A 26476-nucleotide genomic window follows, 5' to 3' on the forward strand; every position below is an offset into this window, starting at 1 on the left:
CCAGGGTCTGCTCTGTGGGACCCGATGGCACAAATGTGTAGGCGCCAAGGTATATATTGAAGACGGAAAATAGGGGCCCCATTTAGCATCTGGTATAAACTGTATTCTCCAGCACGGTTATCAGGACACCTGCTTTGAGGATCACTGAATGCTTTCCAGGCCATTAAGAAGCTGATATTTGGATCTCTGTTTGGTTAAAAGTTCCATTATCAGACAGAGTTCCGAGGTGGAGAGCAGGCCCATGTTCTGAGTAGTAGGCCCATGAATCCATACATATTTGTTTTTCATTGAGTGATGTAAGGAAACTAGCAGTTGGTCTCCCTTGGTACTCAGACATCTAGTCTCTAGAGGTGGAAGGTTGGACTAAATGACTCCGTTAACCTTTCAGAGTCTTAATGGAGCCTGGATGCTCTGATCCCTGTTCGTTTATAGAATCTGGCTGATATTATTTGAACAATTTGTCCTTAAATCTGGTGATCAATAATACCCATCTGTCAAATGGTTGGATCTCATATTTCCTATGGCTTTAGGAATCCTCAAAAAGATGGTGTGGTCTCTCATATAATTTAGGCTGTGCCCTTCATTTATGTAAACAAATTGTGGTGCATGTGTGGTATGCTGCCCAGGTCCTTCCTTGAGGACTGAAACACTCATTCCTCAAGTTGTTGGGAGTTGGAAACTTATAGCTTGTAGTGGAGTCCCTCACCAGAGACTGTCCTCTGATGAATGTCTCCTCACCCAAGGTGTTGCTTCCTTCCTGGAGGCAACCCACATGGTTGATACAGAGGTATAAAGGCCCACCCTTTGCCCCAATTTGAGATCACTCTGTAGAGCCATCCCAGTTCCAAATCTCCCCATGGGATCAGCTGAGGATTTATTTTTTAAGCCTATTTATTTATTTATTTATTTATTTATTTATTTATTTATGTCACACTATGCTGGCATGTAGGATCTTAGTTCCCCGACCAGGGATTGAAGCTGTGCCCCCTGCATTGGGAGCATGGAGTCTTAACCACTGGACCACCAGGGAAGTCCCAGGATCAGCTGAGGATTTTGTTGTGACTTACCACAAACCAATTTTTCTATCTGTTCAATGTTGCTTTCATCTGTTCCCATAGGTACAGTCCCAAGAGGACTCCACAGCAAAGGTCCTGCATATGACTTGCTGTCTCAGAAGTCTTCTTCATCCTAGAGAACCCAAACTGCAACGTGAATACTTGCTGTCTTAATTTAGGTATCAAGCAAATGCTAAGTGTATGGAATATGGCAGTGAGGAAAGAGCCTGCAATTCAGTAGGTTATCTATTCCAGTTACGGTGCTTCCCTGATCTAGGCTATGACTTGGTTAAAATATATTGCTGCCTTCACAGGTCAACCTTGCTGCTGATATTCACAGGGTCTTGCTGCTGCACCTCTCTTAACCCCTGTACTTTTGGGCATGTCCCATCACTGCCTATGGCTATGCCACTAGTCACCTTGATGCTACTGGTTTGGCTCTGCCATGCTAGCTATGCTAGACCCTGTTGATAACCTGTTCTCAACCTCCACTTCCCTCGATATGTCTGTTCTTTTCACTGCTGTCTGATTGAAGCTTATCTCCATCTTTGCCCATATTTGTTCTCTGAATCTTTTGCTTGTGAGGAAACCTGTTCCCCTTCTTGTGTCTTTCTCCTTTGTGGGGGTCTTTCCCTAGTGGTAAAAGCTTTTATTTTCATTATCCAGCCCTCTGTGGAGGTCATTTTCTTGTCAGAAATGCAGACGCCTTTGAGTGATTGATTTCTTTTGTATATTTTTCATGTACTTCTGCCTTGGATATATAGACATCCCAGGGGGCTGGTTAGGGTTAGATGGAGAGTGTTTTAAGGATAGCCTCATATTGTACCCAGAATAACAGTTCCCTTTTCTACACTCAGGCCCTGATACTAAGTCTATCCCTCCCGAGACTCCTCCCCACTTATGGTAACTTTTCCTTCAGTGGCCTGCTTGTTGCTGTTTGGAGCATAGCTTCCCTTGGGACCTCCCCAATCTATCAGAAATGTCTGTATTTGTCTAGACCTCAATTATGAACACAGTTCAAGTTCTTTCCCATGGGGGTCCTAGGCCCATACCAGTAAAAGGATGCAGCTAGATTCTTATCTAAGTGTCCACAAACATTCCGTGACAGTTACCCTTAATAGCCTGGTGCACATAGATGACCTCTGGATAGGAGGGCGCCTAGTTCCACATGCTAGCATATCTGAATCTCAGCCAGAATGCATTGCTATATACAACTTTGGGATCCCATGAAGTGATAATGTGTGATAGGAAGAGAACTGAACCTGGAGTCAGGAGATCTGGAATCTTGTTAGTGCCACAAACTCATTGCTTTTTAGCTCTTTGAGTCTCAGTTTCCACAATCAAGAATGAAGGAGTTAGACTAGATCATGTCTAATAACTCTTTCAGTTCTACCACTTTATGATTGTTTTCTGGCCACTTGTGTCATCTTTCCACTCTTTATTACCATGACTTTAATTGGCTCTGGCATGAACTCTCTGAGGGATGACATTTTCAAAACAGTTTGCTGCTGGAATGCAGATGATACTTTTCCAGGGTTGACACATATGCATTTCTTTGTGTGACCTCTGAAGCCCAACACAGAATTTTCCATCACAGTCTGCCTGGGATTGATCACATGCTTCAGGAGAGGCCCATCCAGGATAGCTCCTTTGTAACAGATTTTTGGATAGAAATCATTAGGTTCACCTTGTGCCCAGATAATATTGAAGGCTGGAAGGAAATCAGCTGGTTGGAGATTTTTTTTGTTTGTTTTGTTTTGGTTTTGTGTGTGTGTGTGTGTGTGTGTGTGTGTGTGTGTATGTGTGTGTGTGTGTGTGTGTGGTACGCGGGCCTCTCACTGCTGTGGCCTCTCCCTTTGCGGAGCACAGGCTCCGGACGCACAGGCTCCGGACGCACAGGCTCAGAGGCCATGGCTCACGGGCCCAGCCGCCCCGCGGCATGTGGGATCCTCCCGGACCGGGGCACGAACCCGCGTCCCCTGCATCGGCAGGCGGACTCCCAACCACTGTGCCACCAGGGAAGCCCGGAGATTTTTTTAAATGTATTTACTCCCCTAATACGAAATCCTTGAATGCAGCGTACAACAAAAAGCAAAGAGTAATAATGAGTGCATTATACACGCATATAACAAGAAATTCAACAATTAGAATGTCTGTAAACCAGTTCTACAGGATCAAATGCTGTCAGTACATAATGTGAATGTTTTAACATAGGGTGTAAAGCCCAAAGACAGAATCACAAGGCTAACAAGAACTGTATGAAGATATCTACGGTTCCTTTTCTGAAGTGTAAATGAGCCTCAATTAAGCCATCTTCAGTGAAAGATTGTCAGTGTTACACCTAATCAAAAACCAACAGAGAATCTACAACCCTCAGGAAGAAGCACTTTCTCTTTCTCTTCATAGTAATTCAATGTCTAGAAAGCCTTCCTGTCACCACTGTCTCCATTCAGGGGAGGTATTAGGCAGGTAACTAGCACAGAGACGCAAAGTCAGCCTTCTTCTCCAGTCTCTGTCATCCATGGTCTTACCAATTCTTTCTTTAAAATGCCACCCTAGTCTATTCTCTATCTTTGTCACACCTAACCTGCTTTGGTTTAGGCCCTTGTCATTTCTAATCTGGATTACTGTAATTGTCTCTTCCTTCAGTAAACTCCAGTTCCGTGACAAAAGTAGAAACATGGGACCCAATGCAAGATTGATATTCCCAGCCAGTATAAAATTTCACATTCTCTTGTAAGCATGGGAGGTAAGATTGACCAGCAGTGGTCTGGCAGGCAGGTATAAGGGAGTTGGAGAGGGATGGAAATATTTATACAATGTTGGGCACATCTGTACCAAAGACTTGAAGAAAGATACCTTGGTACCATGAATGATATAGTTTCTGTATTCCTGGGCACTTGTTTGGACTTAAGGGAAGGTGTGAAGTTAACTGGGTTCTGATCAGAGGTTATGACTCAACCTGTTTTTTCCTACACTAGCCAGGTGGTACTACTTCCTTTTCCTATCTATTTTTCAGGATTTTGTTTTGGCCCTGGGATTGAGCTCACACAGTCCTGCTGTACTTTTCTACATTAGATGCATTAGCTTAGTTTTTCTACCACTTCAGTCTCATACTCCTTTAGTCCATCCTTTACATTACTGCTAAAGTCATTTTTTCCTAAAATGCAAATATTTTCATGTATTCTCCCACTCAGCATCCTTCATTGGTTCACCCCTGTCTTCAAGGTACCATCCAATCTTCTTGTTGGAATAAACATGGCCTTTTATTATCTAGCTCTTGCTTACCACTCCTGCTTTTCCTTCATTATGCCTTCTTGCCCTTGTGCATGCTCTCATCTCAGTCTTGTATACCTGTTCACCTCCTGGGAGTTGGCTGATTCCAGCTCATCCCAAGAGTCTCCGGTACTGGAAAGTCATTTCTAACCTCCCTTCATATTCTTAATTATGCTGATCTCAGTGAGGTTCCATTCTTTACTCCTGTGAGTTCCCACAGAATCCTGAACTTGTTTCTATCATAATATTAATCACACAGTATTACAATTATTTGTTTCTTGTTTATCCCTGGCCTGGTTGGAAGCTTCTTGAGGCCTAGATCTTTGTTTCATTTTTATATCTCCTGCTGTAGCAGGAGATTGGCCCATAGTGGATGATCAGTAAGTGTGGGTTGGATAAATGAGGTTGAAGACCTTCCTAAGAGGGTTATCTACAGGAGGTGTTTTTTTTGTTTGTTTGTTTTTGTTTTTGTTTTTGTTTTTTACCGAGTACAGGGTTTAACTAGACAACCTCTAAAGTTCTTTCTAGCCCTTAGATACATGATTTTATGCTATATTGGAGACCTTGAGATAAAATTCTCAGAAAGTAGGTGCTTCTACATAACACACATTTTTCTTGTTAGGGTATTTAATTTGGTGATTTTGATCTTTTACGTGGTTCAGTTCACAGCATGAATCCTCTTTTCAAAAGGTTCTTCTAATTCAGTCATTTAACTGACAGAAATAATTTTCATTATCTTTGTTCAAACAATTTGATTAGATGTATTACTCAGTGATTTTATTCTGTATCGCTAAGATCCTATCAATGTACCTGCACTGTCAAAGAGTTTGATAGGGAACAGGAATTAGGTGTGGGTTGAAAAGACATAGGCAGACATAGTCCTAAGAGTAAACCAGACCTAAGGATCAAGGTTCAAGAGCCAGAATTCAGATGAGCAGTCTGACGGTGTCACAGACATGTTGTCACAACCTGGCAGTGGAATAAACCTGGGCAGAGGAACAGAAATCAAGAGAGCATAGAACCCTCAGTATAGAGCAAGACAGGACCAATAGCCTAAGGTCTTAGCAGGTAGAGATAGAGGAAGAGCTGGGAAAGGGTCAGGAACAAGAAGGAAGACCAAAGCAGGAGCGAAAACAGATTCAAAGAACAAAACCTTGACTCTGAGGTAGAATCTGACCCGGTCAGAAGATTCTTGATGCTCTTTGTATAGCAGAAATTAGCATCAGCTTTGCTGGAGGTAATCTGAGGTTAGCAAATAGGAGCAGAAATTGACTATTGGAGTCCTGTGGCATTTCTTATGGTACTTTTACTTGTTTATAGTCTCTTATAAGCATATCTACTGTCTCTTGTTACACAGTGAACTCCTTGAGAACGAGGACCATGGTTTTCTCTCTATTACACTGAGTGTAGTACTTTGCATATACCTGGTTCTCAGTAGTATGTAATGAATTAAGTTACAGCAGTTAGGAATTACATTATTAATGCTCCCTGGAGAATACTGAGTGGCTCTAGTGATTCCCAGAATGTTCATTTAAGCCATCTGTAGATTCAGTTGTTTTTAATGCCAGTCACTGATTTTTTTTTCTGGTTAATTGAATATTTAAGGTCTGTGTGACCCTGGAAAATAAGTAATGCTCTTAGGAGATGTATTGAGATCTCTAATGAGTCAAAAAAACAGAGTAAGTTTTCTTGGGAGAAGATCCCTGTCAGAGTGCCTCCCTATTGAGTGAGAATATCAGATTGTTTGCTCATAAAAGGATCAACAGCTGACACCAGTGGAATAAGTTTAAGATTCAAATTTATCTCAGTGTCTCATAATTAAAAAAGAATTGTGTTGAAAACTCTGTAAAATTTAGAAATTCAATATGGTGATTCAGTTTCTGCTTTCTTGATAAAGTATCCTTCTGCTTTTAGGACTGTACACCCCTGCAGCCAGAACGATATTCTAGAAGGAACAGCCATTTAGAAACACTGAGTTTTCAGAATCTTATGTAATACACACTTATGATACAATATCAAATTTAACCCCAACAAATGAGTACTGGAGCCTCATAAAGAATGGCTCACATCTTCTGATTTTTGTCTGAATCTATTTGTATACCAACTGGAGTCAAAACATCCTTCTACTTGCTTGGCCTTCCTAATTATTTTCAGCTTTTTTTTCCTCCTTGCTAAATGATGAAAATAATCCAACTTTATAGTTTTCCAAGGTCAATATGGTGGCCTTATATAGAGAGTGAATTGAGATGAAGAATTCAGTTTTAATTCTGGGAGCTTGACACAAAATTGGTTTAATTTAATCTATTTGATTTTAGTTCTTTAATTTCCTCATAAAGGAAATTTAATTTTCACCTGCTGGATTTTGCTAATTACCCTTTGCCCTGTCTTGTGCTAGGCAAAATTCCAAGTAGATTTGGAGTCCAAAGTGTTGGATTGGAGTCTCAGTTCACCATTCATTAGCTATGTGAGTGTGGGTAATCACCAGATGCTTAGTATTCTCACTTGTAAAATAAGAATAAAAACCTCTTTCCCTGGGTGGATTAGATGAAAGACTGTATGTCAAGATATTTTGACAGCACCATGATCATTACCTAAATTTTTGCTTTATTTATTTATGAATGGAAACTCTCAGAAAGTTAGTTCCTCTACTGTCTTAACTTTTAACCTGGAATCCTTAAGGCAAAACTCAATCAATGTTAACCAAAGACAAATAGAAAAAAATCATCATCACCATCACCACCCTCAACATCACAGTACAAGGTATACAGGGATAAAAAAAAACATATCAGGCTAAGAGAAAGGCCCTCTACTACTTGGAAGAACAAATAAGCCAGCAGTGCTTTTTGCTATGCAGAATCAATTCAGTAGAAAACTACCTACTTTGGTATGATTTGAGGGGTAGCAAAAGCATTTCTGTCCTAAAATAGAATCCTGCTAATGACCTACACTAGAAAGTGAAAAAAAGCATGGGAAACTGGGCTAGTTTCACATACTCTGTGAGACTTCCAATTGTCTTAGGGATCTATGGGGTCTGGGGACAATGTCAGAGGTGAGACTTAGGGTTTCAATGATCAGCATTTTAAAAATGGGGTTTCAAATTTATATTCTATGTTGTTTTTTTTTTTGCATCTACATGGAGGAGGTGAAAGATATAGGGGAACGCTACAAGGAGATAACAGCACTTTAGAAACTATGACCCCAAAACATTCTTCTCTACATGTTCCATTGATTAGTGATTGATTGTAGATGGGTAATATGATATGATGTACAGTAACCTGGCCTGGGGTCAAGAGATCTGGGTTCCAGGCTTGGCTTTACTATTAAAAAATTTTGTTTTGCCTTTTAGTCCTTCATAACTCTGGGGCTCAGTTTCCATTCTTTTGAAGTAAAGGGGTTGAATAAATAGCCTCTTAGTTTCTTCCTTTGGAAAACATTATTGAGCTCTTTTTTAAAAAATTAATTTATTTTTGGCTGAGTTGGGTCTTCGTTGCTGTGTGCGGGCTTTCTCTAGTTGCTGCGAGCGGGGGCTACTCTTCACTGCAGTGCGTGGGCTTCTCGTTGCAGTGGCTTCTCTTGTTGCTGAGCACGGGCTCTAGGCACGTGGGCTTCAGTAGTTGTGGTGTGCAGGCCCAGTAGTTGTGGCACTCGGGATCTAGAGCGCAGGCTCAGTAGTTGTGGTGCACGGGCTTAGTTGCTCCACGGCATGTGGGATCTCTCTGGACCAGGGATCAAACCCGTGTCCCCTGCATTGGCAGGTGGATTCTCAACCACTGCGCCACAAGGGAAGCCCCCATTATTGAGCTCTTGTTTCTTGTTTAGTACTATGACACAAAACAAATAAGACACAGGCCCTACCCTCAAAGAGCTTACAGACTAATAGGGCAGATAGAAGAGTAGACAAATATGTGTAGTAAAGGAATACTAATATTAAGCTAGATGTCTGTCTAGGTCTCTTCTAATTCTAATGTTTTATTATTTTAAACTGTCTTATAAAATACCAAGGGTTAATTATTAGCAATTACCAGCACAATTTGACTTTCTTGTAATTTTGTCAGGGATTCTGTTGTCCAGTGACCTTCCTATTCACTGAAAATCATTTTTGACAATACGTCACTGCCTGTTTTAGATATTTTTACATAATGCAATGAACTTCCTAACTTAAAAAGGGATTATTTTAATGTACTTGACCCGTATTATTCATACCATTATATGTCACCCCAGATTCACCAGGATACAACAATAAAAATAACAATAACAATTATTGCTAATGCCACTATTAATTATTCATGTTAGTGTCATCCACTAAAGTCATTCCAGAATTTCCCAGGTAGATTTAGGCAGTTTGTCTTCCATACTACCATCTCCTTACCTGTCTTCCTCTTCCTTCTTTCCTTCCTTCCTTCTATGCTCACAGTGTTACTACAATTCTTTATTATCTTATCTCCTCCCCTAAAATATAAACTCCTCCAGGGTGCAGGCCTCTTACCTATGTGAATACCCTGGCACATAGCACAGTCTCTGGGCACAGTGTAGATATTCAATGCATGTTAGTTGAATGAAAGAATGAATTTGATTATCTTAACAATCGCTCTTTAGACAATGCAGTGTTTTAAATCATAGTTTCTTATTGGATATCCAGCCACATTCTGCCTTTAGGTACTTAGGCATTATTCCATTTGAGGACTTATGGACATTATACATCTGTTTATGTTTAAAGAAAGGGACTTAAGTTGAATGTCATTTTATAGACTTTCAGACTGTCTTCTTCTTTCGTTTTTTTTTTTTTTTTTTTTTTTTTTTTTTTGTGGTATGCGGGCCTCCCCCTGCTGTGGCCTCTCCCGTTGCGGAGAACAGGCTCCGGGCGCACAGGCTCAGCGGCCATGGCTCGCGGGCCCAGCCGCTCCGCGGCATGTGGGATCCTCCCAGACCGGGGCGCGAACCCGGTTCCCCTGCATCGGCAGGCGGACGCGCAACCACCGCGCCACCAGGGAAGCCCCTCTTCTTTCGTTTTTAAAGGGTTTCTTTCTCTTTTTGAAAGAACACACTGTCTCCATAACCTGAACCATCCACCCCCAATTCTCCTCTCCCCCACCCTCATGCCTACTTTCACTGGCACACGTATGATGCAGCACCATTTTGGGGCAGAATTTTATAAAGAGGAGGGACACTGGATCCATTCAGGTGGTGGAGAGGTGAAAGAACAGCTCATGTGTTTCTTTGTTTTCTGTCATTTTTTCCTCTCCTCATTAAGGCCTGTAAAGACAGCCTGTGTGAAAATCTGAAGGCTAAATTTGACACCATGGGATACCCAAGTAGTAGTGGAGTGGGGGGAGGGGTTGGATGTGAAGATGTAAGGAAAGAATTTGGATCCTGAACCAGCTTCAGCTCAGTTGCCAACTGATCAAATGTCCCTTTGGTTCCCTGAACTTATCCATGAAATTTGTATCTTGGAAAAACTGCATTTGAACTTGGCAGGACACAAGTTTTATGTTTATCAGAGTCGAGTTTTAAGTGTTTTGTGTTCTCTTTCCCTAAGTGCTCCATGTGTTCTGAATAATCCTACCTTCTCCCCAATCCACAGTAGCGAAGAAATGCTGCTCAGGGTATGGAAAGATCAAAAAATATTAGCTTCAGAACTTGTCTAAGTTTTTTTTTTCCATTGGCCAGGGGCAATGCCAGATTCCCCATCCATTCTGGCCATGGACAAGCCAGTAACATCCACATTAATCTAGATTGTGTTGACTTCATCCTGTTCTGACAACATGTAATATTATGTGTCTTGTTTAATCACACAACAGAAGGACACTTCTCACTGAGTCATTCACTCAACATATTCCAACTGCGGAACATTTGATCATGCTTTTAATATTTATGTGGTGCCATGAATGTACGTGACAGGGAAATCACACTTGGAGGAAAAGAAATAGGTTGTGCTCTCAGGAGACTAGTGTGGAGGAATGTACTCTTTCAAGCAAGCAGAAAAGTTTGAGATCAACTCAGAAGAGTGAGCAGGCATATTTAAATTTCACCTTAGTGCAAGGTGTCATTGAGATTCATTTAATCATGCAAAAAATATTTATTAACTATCTACCTTTGTGGGCACTGTGCTAGGTGTTGGGGCATAAACTCTATGCCCTTATAGAGCTTAAGAAAAATATTGAACAAGTGACTATGAGTGGGAAGAGGGTCATAAAATAGATTATATAGAGACAGCATATGCAATATACAGAAGTATAAAACAAGAAGAGCTAACCTTCATCATGGGGTTGACACTTTTCTGGAAGTGATATTTTATTTATTTAAAAAATTCTAAGTGTTTATTGCCATGAATTTTCGCAAAGTGAACAGATGGGTGTAACTATCCAGATGAAGAAGTAAAGCATCACCAGAACTCAAGAATCCCCCATAATGTCCTCTGCCAGCCACAACCTCCAATACCCAAAGGGAACTGAAATCCTATCACCAAATACTACATTTCCTAATTTTTAGAGTTTTTATAAATGAATTTCTACAACATGTACTCTTTTGTGGTAGCTTCTTTCACTCAATGACAATTATTCATAGCTGTTTCATGTGGCTGTAGTTCCCTGATTATCACTGTCATATGGTATTACATTGTATAAATACATAAGAATTTATCCATTCTACTTTTTTTTTAATTTTAAATTTTAATTTTTTGGACCATGCCATGCAGCATGTGGGATCTTAGTTCCCCAACCAGGGATCGAACCCATGCCCCTTGCATTGGAAACGCAGAGTCTTAACCACCGGACTGCCAGGGAAGTCCCTATCCATTCTACTTTTGATGGACATTTAGATCTTTCCCAGTTTTTGGTCATCATTGCTGCTGAGAACATTCTTTTATGTTTGGTGTGCATCTAGTTGCATTTCTTTTCTTTTCTTTTCTTTTTTATTGAAGTACAGTTGTTTATAATGTTGTGTTAATTACTACTGTAAAGAAAAGTGGTTCAGTTATACATATATATACATTCTTTTCTTAAAATACTCTTTTCCATTATGGTTTATCATAGGATATTGAATATAGTTCCCTGTGCTATACAGTAGGACCTTGTTGTTTATCTGTTCTATATATAAAAGCTTAATCTGCTAACCCCCACCTCCCACTTCATCCCTATCCCAACCCCCTCCCCCTTGGCAACCACCAGTCTGTTATCTATGTCCGTGACTCTGTTTCTGTTTTGTAGATAGGTTCACTTGTGTCATATTTTAGATTCCACTTATAAATGATATCATATGGTATTTATCTTTCTCCTTCTGACTTACTTCACTTTGTATGATAATCTCTAGTTGCATCCATGTTGCTGCTAATGGCATTATTTCGTTCATTTTTATGGTTGAGTAGTATTCCATTGTATATATGTACCACATCTTCTTTATCCATTCATCTGTTGATGGACATTTAGGTTGTTTCCATGTCTTGGCTATTGTGAATAGTGCTGCTATGAAATAATGGTGCATGTATCTTTTTGAATTATAGTTTTGTCTGGATATTTGCCAAGGAGTGGGATTGCTTGATCATATTGGTAATTCTATTTTTAGTTTTCTGAGGAACCTTCATACTGTTTTCCACAGTGGCTGCACCAACTTACATTCCTACCAACAGCGTAGGAGGGTTCTCTTTTCTCTGCATCCTCTCCAGCATTTGTTATTTGTAGACTTTTTAATTTTTTTAGAAACTGTTTATTTTCCATCAACCTATTTCCATTTTAAGAGTGTGGAAGAACAGCTTAAGACCACTCAGTGGTTGTTCCTACCCACTCAGTGGCCTGAGCAGTGGGAACTGCAGACCAGTCCTCAGTGGCAGGCTGAGCGCTCCGGTCTTCAGTGGGGAACAGCTGAATACGCACAGAGGGCACATGCACACATTCGGACAAGTCTGCCACCTCAGGTTGAGAAGCAGTGAACTCAGGATCTGGAACAGACCATTCACTCTGAAATTCCTCCTTGGTCACAGCTTTCTTGGCTGTCACCTGCTCTTCCTTTTCAGTCTCTTCAAGATCTCTGTAGAAGTAGAGATCAGGCATGACCTCCCATGGTTGTTCACGGGAGATGGTGCCACACATACGCAGAACATCCTGGGCGAGCATTCACCACATCAGACCCACTGACTGGGCTCCCTTCTTGTTGCATGGGATGGCAGTGTCCACATAATACAGAGGAGAGTCTGTGTTACACAAAGCAATAGTAGGCAGGTTAACATAAGAGGCCTCTGTGAGAGGCTGGTGGTCAGCTCTGGGATCAGTAACCACCAGAAGTCTTGGCTCCCTGAAGGCTGCCTGGATCTGGTCAGTGAAGGTTCCAGGAGTGAAGTGGCCCGCAATAGGAGTGGCTCCGGTGGCAGCAGCAAACTTCAGCACAGCTCACTGGCCAGTATTCCTGGAGGATATGACACTGACATCAGCTGGGTTTTCAATGGCAATAATGGGACGAGCTGCCAACAGAAGCTTCTCCCAGGTTCTCTTCAGATTTATGATGTAGATGCCATCACCTTTCCTTTTGTAGATGTACTATTCCATTTGGAAGTCAAGGTTGCTGCCACCTAAGTGGGTTCCTGCTGCAAGGAATTTGAAAACATCTTCCTCCTTCATTTGCAGGACATCAAGGGCTCCAGATATTGTGGAAGTTTCCCTTTAAGTTACGATGGGAGGGCTAGAGCTTCAAGATGGTGGAAGAGTAAGACATGGAGATAACTTCCTTCACAGAAATACATCAGAAATACATCTATATGTGGAACAACCCCTACAGAACACCTACTGAAAGCTGGCAGAAGACCTCAGACCTCCCAAAAGGCAAGAAACTCCCCACGTACCTGGGTAGGGCAAAAGAAAAAAGAAAAAACAGAGACAATAGGGATGGGACCTGCACCAGTGGGAGGGAGCTGTGAAGGAGGAAAGCATTCCACACACTATGAAGCCCCTTCACGGGCGGAGACTGTGGGTGGCGGAGGGGGGAAGCTTCAGAGCCACGGAGGGGAGCGCAGCAACAGGGGTGCAGAGGGCAAAGCAGAGAGAGTCCTGCAGGGAGGATCGTCTGCTCAAATGCCGGGACGGGCGGGTGCTGGGAGCTGAGGCTCCGGCTTTGGAGGTCAGATCCCAGGGAGAGGACTGGGGTTGGCTGCGTGAACACAGCCTGAAGGGGGCTAGTGGGCCACAGCTAGCTGGGAGTGTGTCCAGGAAAAGGTCTGGAGGTGCCAAAGAGGCGAGAGACTTTTTCTTGCCTCTTTGTTTTGGGTTGCTCCAGGAGAGGGGATTAAGAGCGCTACCTAAATGAGCTCCAGAGACGGGCGCGAGCCGCGGCTGTCGGCGCGGACACCAGAGACGGGCATGAGACGCTAAGGCTGCTGCTGCAGCCACCAAGAAGCCTGTGTGCAAGCACAGGTCACTCTCCACACCTCCTCTCCTGGGGGCCTGTGCAGCCCGCCACTGCCAGGGTCCCATTATCCAGGGGCAACTTCCCGGGGAGAACACACGGTGCCCCTCAGGCTGGTGCAACGTCATGCTGGCCTCTGCTGCCGCAGGCTCGCCCCGCATCCGCACCCCTCCCTCACCCCGGCCTGAGTGATCCAGAGCCCCCGAATCAGTTGCTCCTTTAACCTCCTCCTGTCTGGGCAAAGAACAGATGCCAGAAGGCCACTACTCGCAGAGGCGGGGCCAAATCCAAAGCTGAACCCTGGGAGCTGTGCGAACAAAGAAGAGAAAGGGAAATCTCTCCCTGCAGCCTCAGGAGCAGCAGATTAAATCTCCACAGTCAGCTTGATGTACCCTGCATCTGTGGATTACCTGAATAGACAATGAATCATCCCAAATTGAGGCAGTGGACTTTGGGAGCAGCGATATATATATTTTTTTCCTTTTTCTGTTTTTCTGTGTGGATGACAGGGTCTTGGTGCTCTGGCTGGGCATCAGGCCTGTGCCTCTGAGGTGGGAGAGCCGAGTTCAAAACACTGGTCCACCAGAGACCTCCCAGCTCCATATAATATCAAATGGCGAAAATCTCCCAAAGATCTCCATCTCAACGCCAAGACCCAGCTCCACTCAGCGACCAGCAAGCTACAGTGATGGACACCCTATGCCAAACAACTGGCAAGACAGGAACAAAACCCTACCCATTAGCAGAGAGGCTGCCTAAAATCATAATAAGGTCACAGAAACCCCAAAACACACCACCAGACGTGGACCTGCCCACCAGAAAGACAAGATCCAGCCTCATCCACCAGAACACAGGCACTAGTCACCTCCACCGGGAAGCCTACACAACCCACTGAACCAACCTTAGCCACTGGCAGCAGACACCAAAAACAATGGGAACTATGAACCCGCAGCCTGTGAAAAGGAGACCACAAACACAGTAAGTTAAGCAAAATGCGAAGACAGAGAAACACACAGCAGATGAAGGAGCAAGGTAAAAACCCACCAGACCTAACAAATGAAGAGGAAATAGGCAGTCTACCTGAAAAAGAATTCAGAATAATTAGAAGAACTAAAAAGCAAACAAACAATGATGAACAACACAATAAATGAAATTAAAAGTTCTTTAGAAGGAATCAATAGCAGAATAACTGAGGAAGAAGAATGGATAAGTGACCTTGAAGATAAAATAGCAAAAATGACTACTGCAGAGCAGAATAAAGAAAAAAGAATGAAAAGAATTGAGGACAGTCTCAGAGACCTCTGGGACAACATTAAACGCACCAACATTCGAATTATAGGAGTCCCAGAAGAAGAAGAGAAAAAGAGACAATGTTTGAAGAGATTATAGTTGAAAACTTCCCTAATATGGGAAAGGAAATAGTTAATCAAGTCCGGGAAGCACAGAGAGTGCCATACAGGATAAATCCAAGGAGAAATATGCCAAGACACATATTAACCAAACTATCAAAAATTAAATACAAAGAAAAAATATTAAAAGCAGCAAGGGAAAAATAACAAATAGCATACAAGGGAATCCTCATAAGGTTAACAGCTGATCTTTCAGTAGAAACACTGCAAGCCAGAAGGGAGGGGCAGGACATTTTAAAGTGATGAAAGGGAAAAACCTATAACCAAGATTACCCAGCAAGGATCTCATTTAGATTTGACGGAGAAATTAAAACCTTTAGAGACAAGCAAAAGCTAGGAGAATTCAGCACCACCAAACCACTTCCCTAATATGGGAAAGGAAATAGTTAATCAAGTCCGGGAAGCACAGAGAGTGCCATACAGGATAAATCCAAGGAGAAATATGCCAAGACACATATTAACCAAACTATCAAAAATTAAATACAAAGAAAAAATATTAAAAGCAGCAAGGGAAAAATAACAAATAGCATACAAGGGAATCCTCATAAGGTTAACAGCTGATCTTTCAGTAGAAACACTGCAAGCCAGAAGGGAGGGGCAGGACATTTTAAAGTGATGAAAGGGAAAAACCTATAACCAAGATTACCCAGCAAGGATCTCATTTAGATTTGACGGAGAAATTAAAACCTTTAGAGACAAGCAAAAGCTAGGAGAATTCAGCACCACCAAACCAGCTTTACAACATATGCTAAAGGAACTTCTTTAGGCAGGAAACACAAAAGAAGGAAAAGACCTACAATAATAAACTGAAAGCAATTAAGAAAATGGTAATAGAAACATACATATTGATAATTACCTTGAATGTAAATAGATTAAATGTTTCAACCAAAAGACATAGACTGGCTGAATAGATACAAAAACAACACCCGTATATATGCTGTCTGCAAGAGACCCACTTCAGATCTGGGGACACATACAGGCTGAAAGTGAGGGTATGGAAAAAGATATTCCATGCAAATGGAAATCAAAAGAAAGCTGGAGTAGCAATTCTCATATCAGACAAAATAGACTGTAAAGCAAAGACTATTACAGGAGCCAAAGAAGGACACTACATAATGATCAAGGGATCAATCCAAGAAGAAGATAAAACAATTATATATATATGTATATATATGCACCCAACATAGGAGCACCTCAATACATAAGGCAAATACTAACAGCCATAAAAGGGGAAACCGACAGTAACACAATCATAGTAGGGGACTTTAACATCGCACTTTCACCAATGGAGAGATCATCCAAAATGAAAATAAACAAGGAAACACAAGCTTTAAATGATACATTAAACAAGATGGACTTTATTGACATTTATAGGACATTCCATATAAAAACAACAGAATACACTTTCTTCTCAAGTGCTCATGGAACATTCTCCAGGATAGATCATATCTTAGGTCACATATCTAGCCTTGGTAAATTTACGATAATTGAAGTCATATCCAGTATCTTTTCTGACCACAATGCTATGAGACTAGGTATCAATTACAGGAAAAACTCTGTAAAAAATACAAACACATGGAGGCTAAACAATACACTACTTAATAACCAAGGTATCACTGAGGAAATCAAAGAGGAAATCAAAAAATACCTATAAAGAAGTGACAATGAAAACACGATGACCCCAAACCTATGGGATGCAGCAAAAGTAGTTCTAAGAGGGAAGTTTATAGCAATACGATCCTACCAAATGAAAAGGGAGAAGTTACAACAGACACCGCAGAAATACAAAGCATCTTAAGAGACTCCTACAAGCAACTCTGTGCCTATAAAATGGACCACCTGGAAGAAATGGAAAAATTCTTAGAAAAGCACAATCTTCTGAGACCGAACCAGGAAGAAATAGAAAATATAAACAGACCAATGACAGGCACTGAAATTGAAACTGTGATTAAAAATCTTCCAACAAACAAAAGCCCAGGACCAGACGGCTTCACAGGTGAATTCTATCAAACATTTAGAGAAGAGCTAACACCCATCCTTCTCAAACTCTTCCAAAAAATTGCAGAGAAAGGAACACTCCCAAACTCATTCTACGAGGCCACCATCACCCTGATACCAAAACCAGACAAAGATGTCACAAAGAAAGAAAACTACAGGCCAATATCACTGATGAACATAGATGCAAAAATCCTCAACAAAATACTAGCAAATAGAATCCAACAGCACATTAAAAGGATCATACACCATGATCAAGTGGGGTGTATCCCAGGAATGCAAGGATTCTTCAATATACACAAATCAATGTGATAAACCATGTTAACAAATTGAAGAATAAGAACCATATGATCATCTCAATAGATGTAGTAAAAGCCTTCGACAAAATTCAACATCGATTTATGATAATAACCCTCCAGAAAGTAGGCATAAAGGGAACTTACCTCAACATAATAAAGGCCATATATGACAAACCCACAGCCAACATATTCATTGCAGCTCTATTTACAATGGCCAGGACATGGAAGCAACCAGGACATGGAAGCAACCTAAGTGTCCACTGACAGATGAATGGATAAAGAAGTTGTGGCACATATATACAATGGAATATTACTCAGCCATAGAAAGAAATGAAATAGAGTTATTTGTAGTGAGGTGGATGGACCTAGAGTCTGTCATACAGAGTGAAGTAAGTCAGAAAGAGAAAAACAAATACCGTATGCTAACACATATATATGGAATCTAAAAAAAAAATGTTCATGAAGAGCCTAGGGGCAGGATGGGAATAAAGACATAGACCTACTAGAGAATGGACTTGAGGATGTGGGGAGGGGGAAGGGTAAGCATTGACGAAGTGAGAGAGTGGCATGGATATATATACACTACCAAATGTAAAATAGATAGCTAGTGGGAAGCAGCTGCATAGCACAGGGAGATCAGCTCGGTGTTTTGTGACCACCTAGAGGGGTGGGATATGGAGGGTGGGAGGGAAGGAGATGCAAGAGTGAAGAGATATGGGGATATTTGTATATGTATAACTAATTCACTTTGTTATAAAGCAGAAACTAACACACCATTGTAAAGCAATTATACTCCAATAAAGGTGTTAAAATATATATATTTACAATGGGAATCCAGAACAACTCCGTATGGACCCCTGTCTGTGTAGCACGGAAAGCTACTTGTAGGCTTTTAATGATGGCCATTCTGACAGGTGTGAGGTGATACCTCATTGTAGTTTTGATTTGCATTTCTCTAATGATTATCGATGCTGAACGTCTTTTCATGTACCTGTTGGCCATCTGTATTTCTTGTAGTGATATTTAAACTGATGCCTGAAGGGTGAATAGGACTTAGCCAAGGTTTGAGGGCATTGTGTGTGCGTGTGCTTGCACACATGCGTGTGTGTTAATACAGGGGAGTGGTTCTGTCTTATACCTGAGAGCAAGGTCAAGGGAGTAATGAATAGGATGGGCAGGACAAGGGCTGTTGGTGGAAAGGAAATGGAAGCATATGGTTGGAAGATTTCAGTGAGCATTTTCATTGTTTTAAGGTGTTAGGATAAGATTTTGAGAAGCCTTGAAGAAGTACTCTAGGAACTATGTGATTGGAGTATTTCCCACATTCATGAAAACTAGAAAATAAAGCTCCCTGAGGGAAGAACCAGGTCCTTCCATTCACTCATGAAGTCCCCAAGGTTACTGAATACCCAGCTCATAGTTGACGTTTTTTAAAAATATTTATTTATTTATTTTGGTTGTGCCAGGTCTTAGTTGCGGCATGCGTATGGAATCTAGTTCCCTGACCAGGGATCGAACCCGGGTTCCCTGCCTTGGGAGCGTGGAGTCTTATCCATTGCACCACCAGGGAAGTCCCGCATAGTTGACTTTTAATAAATATTTGTTAAATGTACAAATGAATAAATGAATAAGTAAGAGGATGAATGATTATCTCGAAAATTATCTTGGTTGTGCCTTCAGCCAGATTTGCTTTGCCATTTTCCCAGAGTTACTTGGAGACCCTTGGAAGCTCTGCAAGTAGCCCTGCTCTGCTCAGCTTGGTTCTAGAACTTATCTCATAAAGCAGCTTTGAACTTCCCAGGTCTGTTTCCATTCTGACCTAAGTCTTTGAAACACACTGTGAGTGCAGATGTCTAATCATGGAATAGTAAAATGCTCTGTGGTTTAGGGACTTAACATGATAGCAAAAAAGAGGTTTGCCGTCATGATTGGTCCCTTGTAAATTCTCTAAATATTATTTCCAAGGGTGATCTTTTAAAATCCCATAGATATCTCAGATTATAAAGACTCAGTCTTTCAAGGACCTCATGATAGTTTAACTTATTATGGTGGTGGGAACCAACATTTTTGTAGTAACTTTCAGTTTGCAGAGTGTACTAGGGTACAGTCTCAGTACTTTATTTCATTTTGGTATTGTTACTATCTCTCTTGGACTCATGGGAAAACTGATGTTCAAAGGTAATTTGCCCAAGATCACAAAATAGCAAGTCATGAAGACAGGACACACACCGTATTTTTCAAGGACTTTTCCTTTTTTTTTTTTCACTAGTGTTTCAGCAAACTTCTAGTTTTGGGACTTATATCTCAATCTTTAGTTTCCTTGTCTGCAGCTATCAAAGATAACAGTCAGCTATGCTAGAACTATTTCTCATGATTATGGCTTTATGTTTTATATCTGGGGACATAATACTTAAATTTAAAGAAATGAATGATTCCATAATAGCATAATTTTAGGTGTCATGGTAGGCTTATTAAAGAAATGTCCTTGTGTAAAAGGGCCTTTTCATGGTCCTCAAATTTTATGAGAGCACAATATAGTGGAAAAAGCACTAAGTAGGAGCTAGAAACCCAGGACAATCCACTGAACTTTCTGTCTGAGTCTCTTCCTTCATAAAATAAACCTACTATTGTTCCATTTCATCGCAGGGTGGTTGTGAGGATCAAGTGCTGATGTTTTTCTGAAAGAACTTTGTTCACTGTATATTACAATGCATGCTATCATACCTTATGGTTGTCTAAGTATAAAAATGCATTAAAATGTGTCAACTTACCTTAGTAAATATTTGTTTGAGAATAAAGAGTTCAATTCAGAAGTATTGACAACATGATTTCAAATTTCCCTGTTGGCTAACCGGTCATGTTATTTAAACTGTTCATCTCTCTGCCCACATACATGGTTAACAATAAACAATCCCTATAACTTTTATGTACAATGTACTGACAAATGGGAAAACAAGCTGGAAAAGGCTTTGAGGAAGGCTATGCTATGGGATTACGACTGGTCTTTCCAGGTTCCTTTTGGTGAGCACAACATATGTTTCTGCAACATTTAAGGAAACCTTTCCATTTTCTCTCCATGATGAGGGGCAATGAATCTAGTCCCTTTTCTTCTAGGGATCAGAAAGGCAGATAGGATGTTCTGGAAGATGAAATTCATGAGGAGGGACAGAAAATACAAGGATATAGGGAGGTGGCATTTAGGGAACAGACAACTGGTCTTCCTACAGGCCAGGATGGTAGCATAAAAACAGTAAAGCAGAAGGGAGAATTACACAGGAGAGGAAGTTGGGTCAAGAAAGGAAACGCAGCCAGAACCTGAGTGGTGCAGTGCCTTAACAGGGAAGGCAAGTAGTTTAAATTGTTTCCAGAAAACACAGAGGAGCCAGGGAAGGGGCTTATTCAATTAGCATAATATAATGAGTATAATAAGCATAATAAAATGTCCCCATGGTAAAGGGGGGGGAGCAGCAAGTGTTAACTGCAACATAGTCTTATAAAGCTTCAATTTGGTGTCATCATTTCATAAAGAACTTATTTCTCTTCTTCCCTCTTCCTTTGAATAAACCTCCTTGAAGAACAAAACTCACAAATACACCAACAGGATGGAATTTAGAAAAACTGGAAATATGGGACCAGATTTTAAGTACCATAGTAGGTAAGTTTTTTTTTTTAATCAGATTAATGTCAAAGGAAATGATATCTTTATAACTGCAACTTGGATTAGTCAAAGAGTGTTTTCTCAATGCCATTCTCCCAACGTACATAGGAAAACCAACCAAAGCTAAAGCGGAGGATGGGAGGGGCTTGATGTAAAGGTCCACGTGTTGAGGAACTCTTTTTTTTTAATTAATTAAAAATATTTTATTATAAAAGCATTTCATGCATATAGGAAAAATAAAGAGAATAATGTGTATCCACCATCTCAACCGCATGTTGAGGAGCTCTTGTCTAGATTCCTGCAGAAGCCTTCCCTGTTAAGTCCTGTGTGTGAATGCTGGCCTCCACCTTAGCGCCCTGCTTTTCCTTCCTGGGAAGGAGATCCAGGAAGGCGGCACCTTTCTGAGTGCGTGAGCGAGCCGCTTCCCACCACCCCACCCCTCCCTCCTGCAGTGGTAAGCCCTTTAGAAGAATGCTGAGGTTTGGGGCCTCCACCCCAAGGTACCCAACAGTAACTTCAAGGAGCTAATGAGTAAAGTACAGTAACGAGGGCAAATCCCAATGAGCTTATTAAAAAACTGAACCGCAACTTTGGCAAGGGCAGAAACTATTGTTTGGGACTTGTTTGTTGATTTAGCCTTCATATATTCCCCACCCACCCTTTCAGAACAGAGAGATTAGCAACAAAAGTTGGATCTTCAAAGCTCCACACATCTGTTGATTTACGCTCCACCTTGGAGCCCTTAGGAAGGCTTCTCATTGGGACTGTACAGGGTTCCAACCAATCTCTGTTCCAGCTGACCTCCTGGGACTTTTGCTGTGGTGTATGTGGAAAGCGGAAGCGGTCTGATCCAACTCCCATTTCTTTTGCAAAAGCTCCTCTGTAATCGCTTTGGACTTTATGAAACTCTCCCTGCACCAAAAGCAAAGAAACGGTTTCAAGTGCAGTAACTCTTCTCTTATGGGAATATGTATAACGAACAGCATGGGATTACCCCCAAATTGCCTTTTTCCCTCCCTGGGGGAAGATCGTGTTTTCAGAGCTCTTACAGAGGTTAAGGTAACTTTTGAGAATGCCAGGGAATTCTTGCTCTTCAGGGACTTGCATCCTCTGGAGGGGTAGTTGCGCAGTTCCTAATAGGTGAGTTCTAGTCAAGTTCTGTGTTAATGAGGCCAGTGTTGGAGGGTGAAAATCACAGGTGAAAAATGCATAGGAGAAAATCACGGGTGAAATACCCTCTTGGAGAAATGTTTGGTGGTATCTCCTGAAGCTGAATTCATGCCCAGAAGCTGCACTTTCAGGTGTGTACCCAACAGAAAAGCACCAAAAGACTTGTTTGAGAATGTTCATAGCAGCGTTATTCATAATACCTACATCCTGGAAACTACACAAATGCCCACTGACAGTTAAAAGGATTAATAAATTATGGCATTTTTACACAATGGAATAATATACAGCAATTAGAATAAATGATCTACAACTAAATGCAATGACATGGATGAATCTCAACAAATAATGTTGAATAAAAGAAGCCAAGCACAAAAGAATACACACTGTAGGATTCCAGTTATATAAAGTATAAAACAAGCTAAACTAATCAAGGGTGTTAGAAGTCAGGAGAGTTTTTATACTCTTGGAGGGGTGTACAGTGACCAGAAGAGAACATAAGGGAGGCTTCTGGGGTGGTGATTAAACATGTTCAGTTTGTGAAAGTTCATTGTGCTATACACTCATGATACATACTTTTTTCTGCATATTTATTATAATTTGATAGAAGGTAAAAGAAATCATGGGGGTGGTTACTTTCATTCTGTTATGTGATCACTTGGTTAAACTCCAACCTTAAAAGTCACCTAGGAAAGGTAGTGCTGTTGACTGCAAGAGAGAATGGAATTGGGCACTAGCTCACTACAACCCTATCAGCACAGTTCAAGATGAGCAAACAAATAAACCAAAAACTAAAACTGAAGGTTTTAAAGTCCCTATTGATTGGTATCCACCTCACCCTACCCATCTGGTCTCTAGACTTTTTGCCTATGTGCGATCAGAGGGCTCCAGGTGTGCTCCAGTGACCTGGTGACCCATGAGAAAGATCAGTTGTGTTTGCTCAACATGGCATCACAGGTGCATCAGTGAAACCAGATGAGGACATCTGTGCTTTGCAGCAAGAGGCTTTTTCGGCTGAATTTGGCGATCTCCATATATCACCTCCGTCATCACCTCTGGTAAAACCAAATTCTCATCTTCTCTTGAAACCCAAAATATATACTTTCCCTGGAACTGTCTCTGCAAACTCACTGAGTTCTCCTGAAAGGAGAAGTAAGACAAAAAGCTTTTGGTTTGGGTTTTTCCACACCCATGTTGAACAATAAGTAGATCTTCCAACATGGCAAGCATCTTATTGGACTACTCCAGAATAGACATAAAGTCTATTTTATTCCTATCTTTTCAACATCTTGGGATGGGACTTAGATTGTTTGCACCCAATCTATAAATATCTGAGGACTGCTGTATGGAAACATCCCCTGTATTATAGTTACTTCTTCACTTATTAAATGGATACTTACTGAGTATCTACAATGCTAGAGGCACTAAGGGGGTGAGTACACTTGGGCAACCAGTCCCCTTTCTATCAATGGATATCTATTTAGCCTTTGGGCAACCAATCTTCTTTCTATCAATGGATATCTATTTAGCCTTGTCTCCTCTCCATCATGCTAGTGAAATTAAAAGAATAAATACATTTTTAATTATAGAATAGCAATCAGAAGCATGGACTCTGAGAAAGATAAATAGGAGTTTGAATCCTGGCTCAGACACTGAATAGCTACATGTTCTTGGTCAAGTCCCTTAATTTCTTTAAGCTTTGGTTAAGATAGGAATAATAGTTGCAACCACCTCATAGGTTTTTTGGCAAGGATTAAATGTGATCAGATGACAATTTCATCTTGTCCTAAGTTAGAGGCATGTCTGGATTTGAAGGAGCCAGAGGCTTGTTTCTTAACTGTACCTGCAGTGAATATAGACAGCATTCCTTCCAGATCTCAGGTCCTTCCTACTGGTTCTTTGCGGCCTGTGTGCTTTGCATCTAATGACTCACACCTCCACCTACTCCAGAGGACTGTCCTTAGCTTTCTAGAGCTTCTTGGTTTATATACCGGTTAGCCAATGGCTGATTTTGTGGAGTATGAAAGGCCAGATTTCTGGTCCTGAGAAGGGACAAACTCTGAGGCTGTAATTTATGCTGCTGGATCTCCCTGTGGGTTTAGATTGAGGCTGGAACTTTTCGTGGTCACACTCTTGCTTAACTACCACTGATTCTCTGTTCTTACAAGTGATTTATTCTACTTCCTTATCAGTTTCTCCTGGAAACACTTCCCTAATAAGTTAGTTGCATATGAATCCTCATTTCAGGGTCTGTGAGCCTGACCTAAGATGGTCCTTATTGTCATACACAAACTAAAGTAAAAGTTTCCCTGGGCAGTAGTTGGATTTGGGATGAGAACAGATATAGCCATTAAGTGGAGCAGTATATATATTTGGGAGTGGCTGCCTGTTTTTCTATAAAGCGATTCCCAAATGAGCTCAAGATTTACCAAAAAAATATTCTGATAGTGCCACAAATTGTTCCATTCAACAAATGATTGTTAAGCTCCTATCATGTGCCAGACACTCTACAAACTAAGCTGTGCCTGGGTACCTGACCCACAGAAACTGTGAAATAATAAATGTACATATATATATATATTTAAGATACTACATTTTGGGATAATTTATTACACAGCAACAGGTACCTAATACAAAAAGCAAGGAGGTCCATTTGTTTGAAGTGAAGTGATCCAGGGGAAGAGCAGTAGGAAAGGAAGTCAGAGAAGTAACAGTGTTGGGTGGGGGGAATCAGACCTCATCTGTCAAGACTGATTTGGTAGGTTTGATTCAGTAGGGTTGGAGTTTGGGCATCTTCATGACTTTAAAACCTCTGCAGGTGATGGTGCAGTCATGGTTGAAGAGCAATGAGAAGAGGAATGGTACTCGTGTTGTGATGACAACACCAGGAGTGAGCTTCACTGTATTGCAGTCCAGGACAGTTGGTGATCGGAGTCATCCGTATCATATTTATCAGCAAAAAGGACTCAAAATTTAAATGATTTTAGATGATGAGTTTGTGAAAACATCACTGAATGCAAAAAGCCCAAGTGTTTAATTTTTTATGCTTCAGTTGTTCCTCCAGGTGAACAAACAAAATGAAAAGAGATACTCCTTTTATTCCTATTTCTTTCTCCTACCTTGCCACCTTCCTCTTTATAGGAATATCCTCCTTTGGTTGAAAGCTCCCCTGAAGTTGACTGTGCCAGTTTCCTCATCACATTCTGCAAGGTCATACCCTATTCCTAGATCTCTTCATTATTCTTCCAATTTCCTCTGATCCACATCAGTTATTTCTTCCAAATGCTCTCCAGATCTAGAATGCAGCCTTCTTTGACTATGTCAGGTCCTTGATGAATCCTCTAAGAGCAAATAAAACACACTGAAGGTTTGGAAATCAAGGAATATATGCCTGTGTGAATACCAAGAAAGATTTTCTTGAGAGGAAAAAGGGTTACCCTATAGGGCATAATAGGAGTTAATAGATATTAATACTATGTCATTATAATTGTGATAGTTCCACAAATATTAACTAATCCTTTTTGAGAACCGTTAAGAATTTGCCATAGCCTCTCTTAATTATCTTCCTGGAATAGTCTCCTCTCTAAACGTTCTCACCCTTAATTTTGTTAATTCTTACCCATCTTTCCTGTTTCATCAAAAATATCACAACCTCTGGGAAGCCTTCCCTAGCTATCATGATTGGATTAAGTATTCCAGTTTGTACCTCCCCAGCACCCTGTACTTCCCCAGCATGACCCTTACCATACTTTAGCTTTTCAATTTCTCTCTCCTCCCTCCAAGACTCTGAGCAATTTGAGGGGAGAGACCATGCTTAGTTTGCTTAGTTTGGTTTCTTAGAGTCAAGCACCTTGCCTGACACCTAGTAGATGATTGAAAAATCTGTTGCAGCTGTGTTGGAGGAGGTCATTGAGAGGAGGTAACCTCTGCGTGGCCTGTGAGCTGGACCTGAACAATCAGAGGCTCCTCACCCCCTCCCCTGTCCTTGGAATGCATGTCCCACCTGCTATTCCCACACTAGCAGTCATTTCAAGGATAGCCTTGAGAGGGTAAGATGTTGTTGAGACCATCTGAACAGAATATATAATTGACCTTAGTTAAGATTCTGGCAAGTGGGGGCCAAGATCTACTCATCTTGCAGCCACCCAAGATAAGCCTCATATGTATGTTCTCTTGCTTATTAAAACTGCCACGTACCAATCTGGAGTGTTATACCTCTTTGGTCTC

The 26476-nt window shown here is 41.1% G+C and overlaps 1 pseudogene; it reads right to left on the bottom strand.

Moving 5' to 3' along the window:
* Positions 1 to 12079: 12079 nt before the first annotated feature.
* Positions 12080 to 25464, bottom strand: LOC102989211 (40S ribosomal protein SA-like; annotated as a pseudogene).
* Positions 25465 to 26476: the final 1012 nt, after the last annotated feature.

The sequence above is a fragment of the Physeter macrocephalus genome, chromosome 4, assembly GCF_002837175.3.
Source record: "Physeter macrocephalus isolate SW-GA chromosome 4, ASM283717v5, whole genome shotgun sequence".
Classification (NCBI taxonomy): Eukaryota; Metazoa; Chordata; class Mammalia; order Artiodactyla; family Physeteridae; genus Physeter; species Physeter macrocephalus.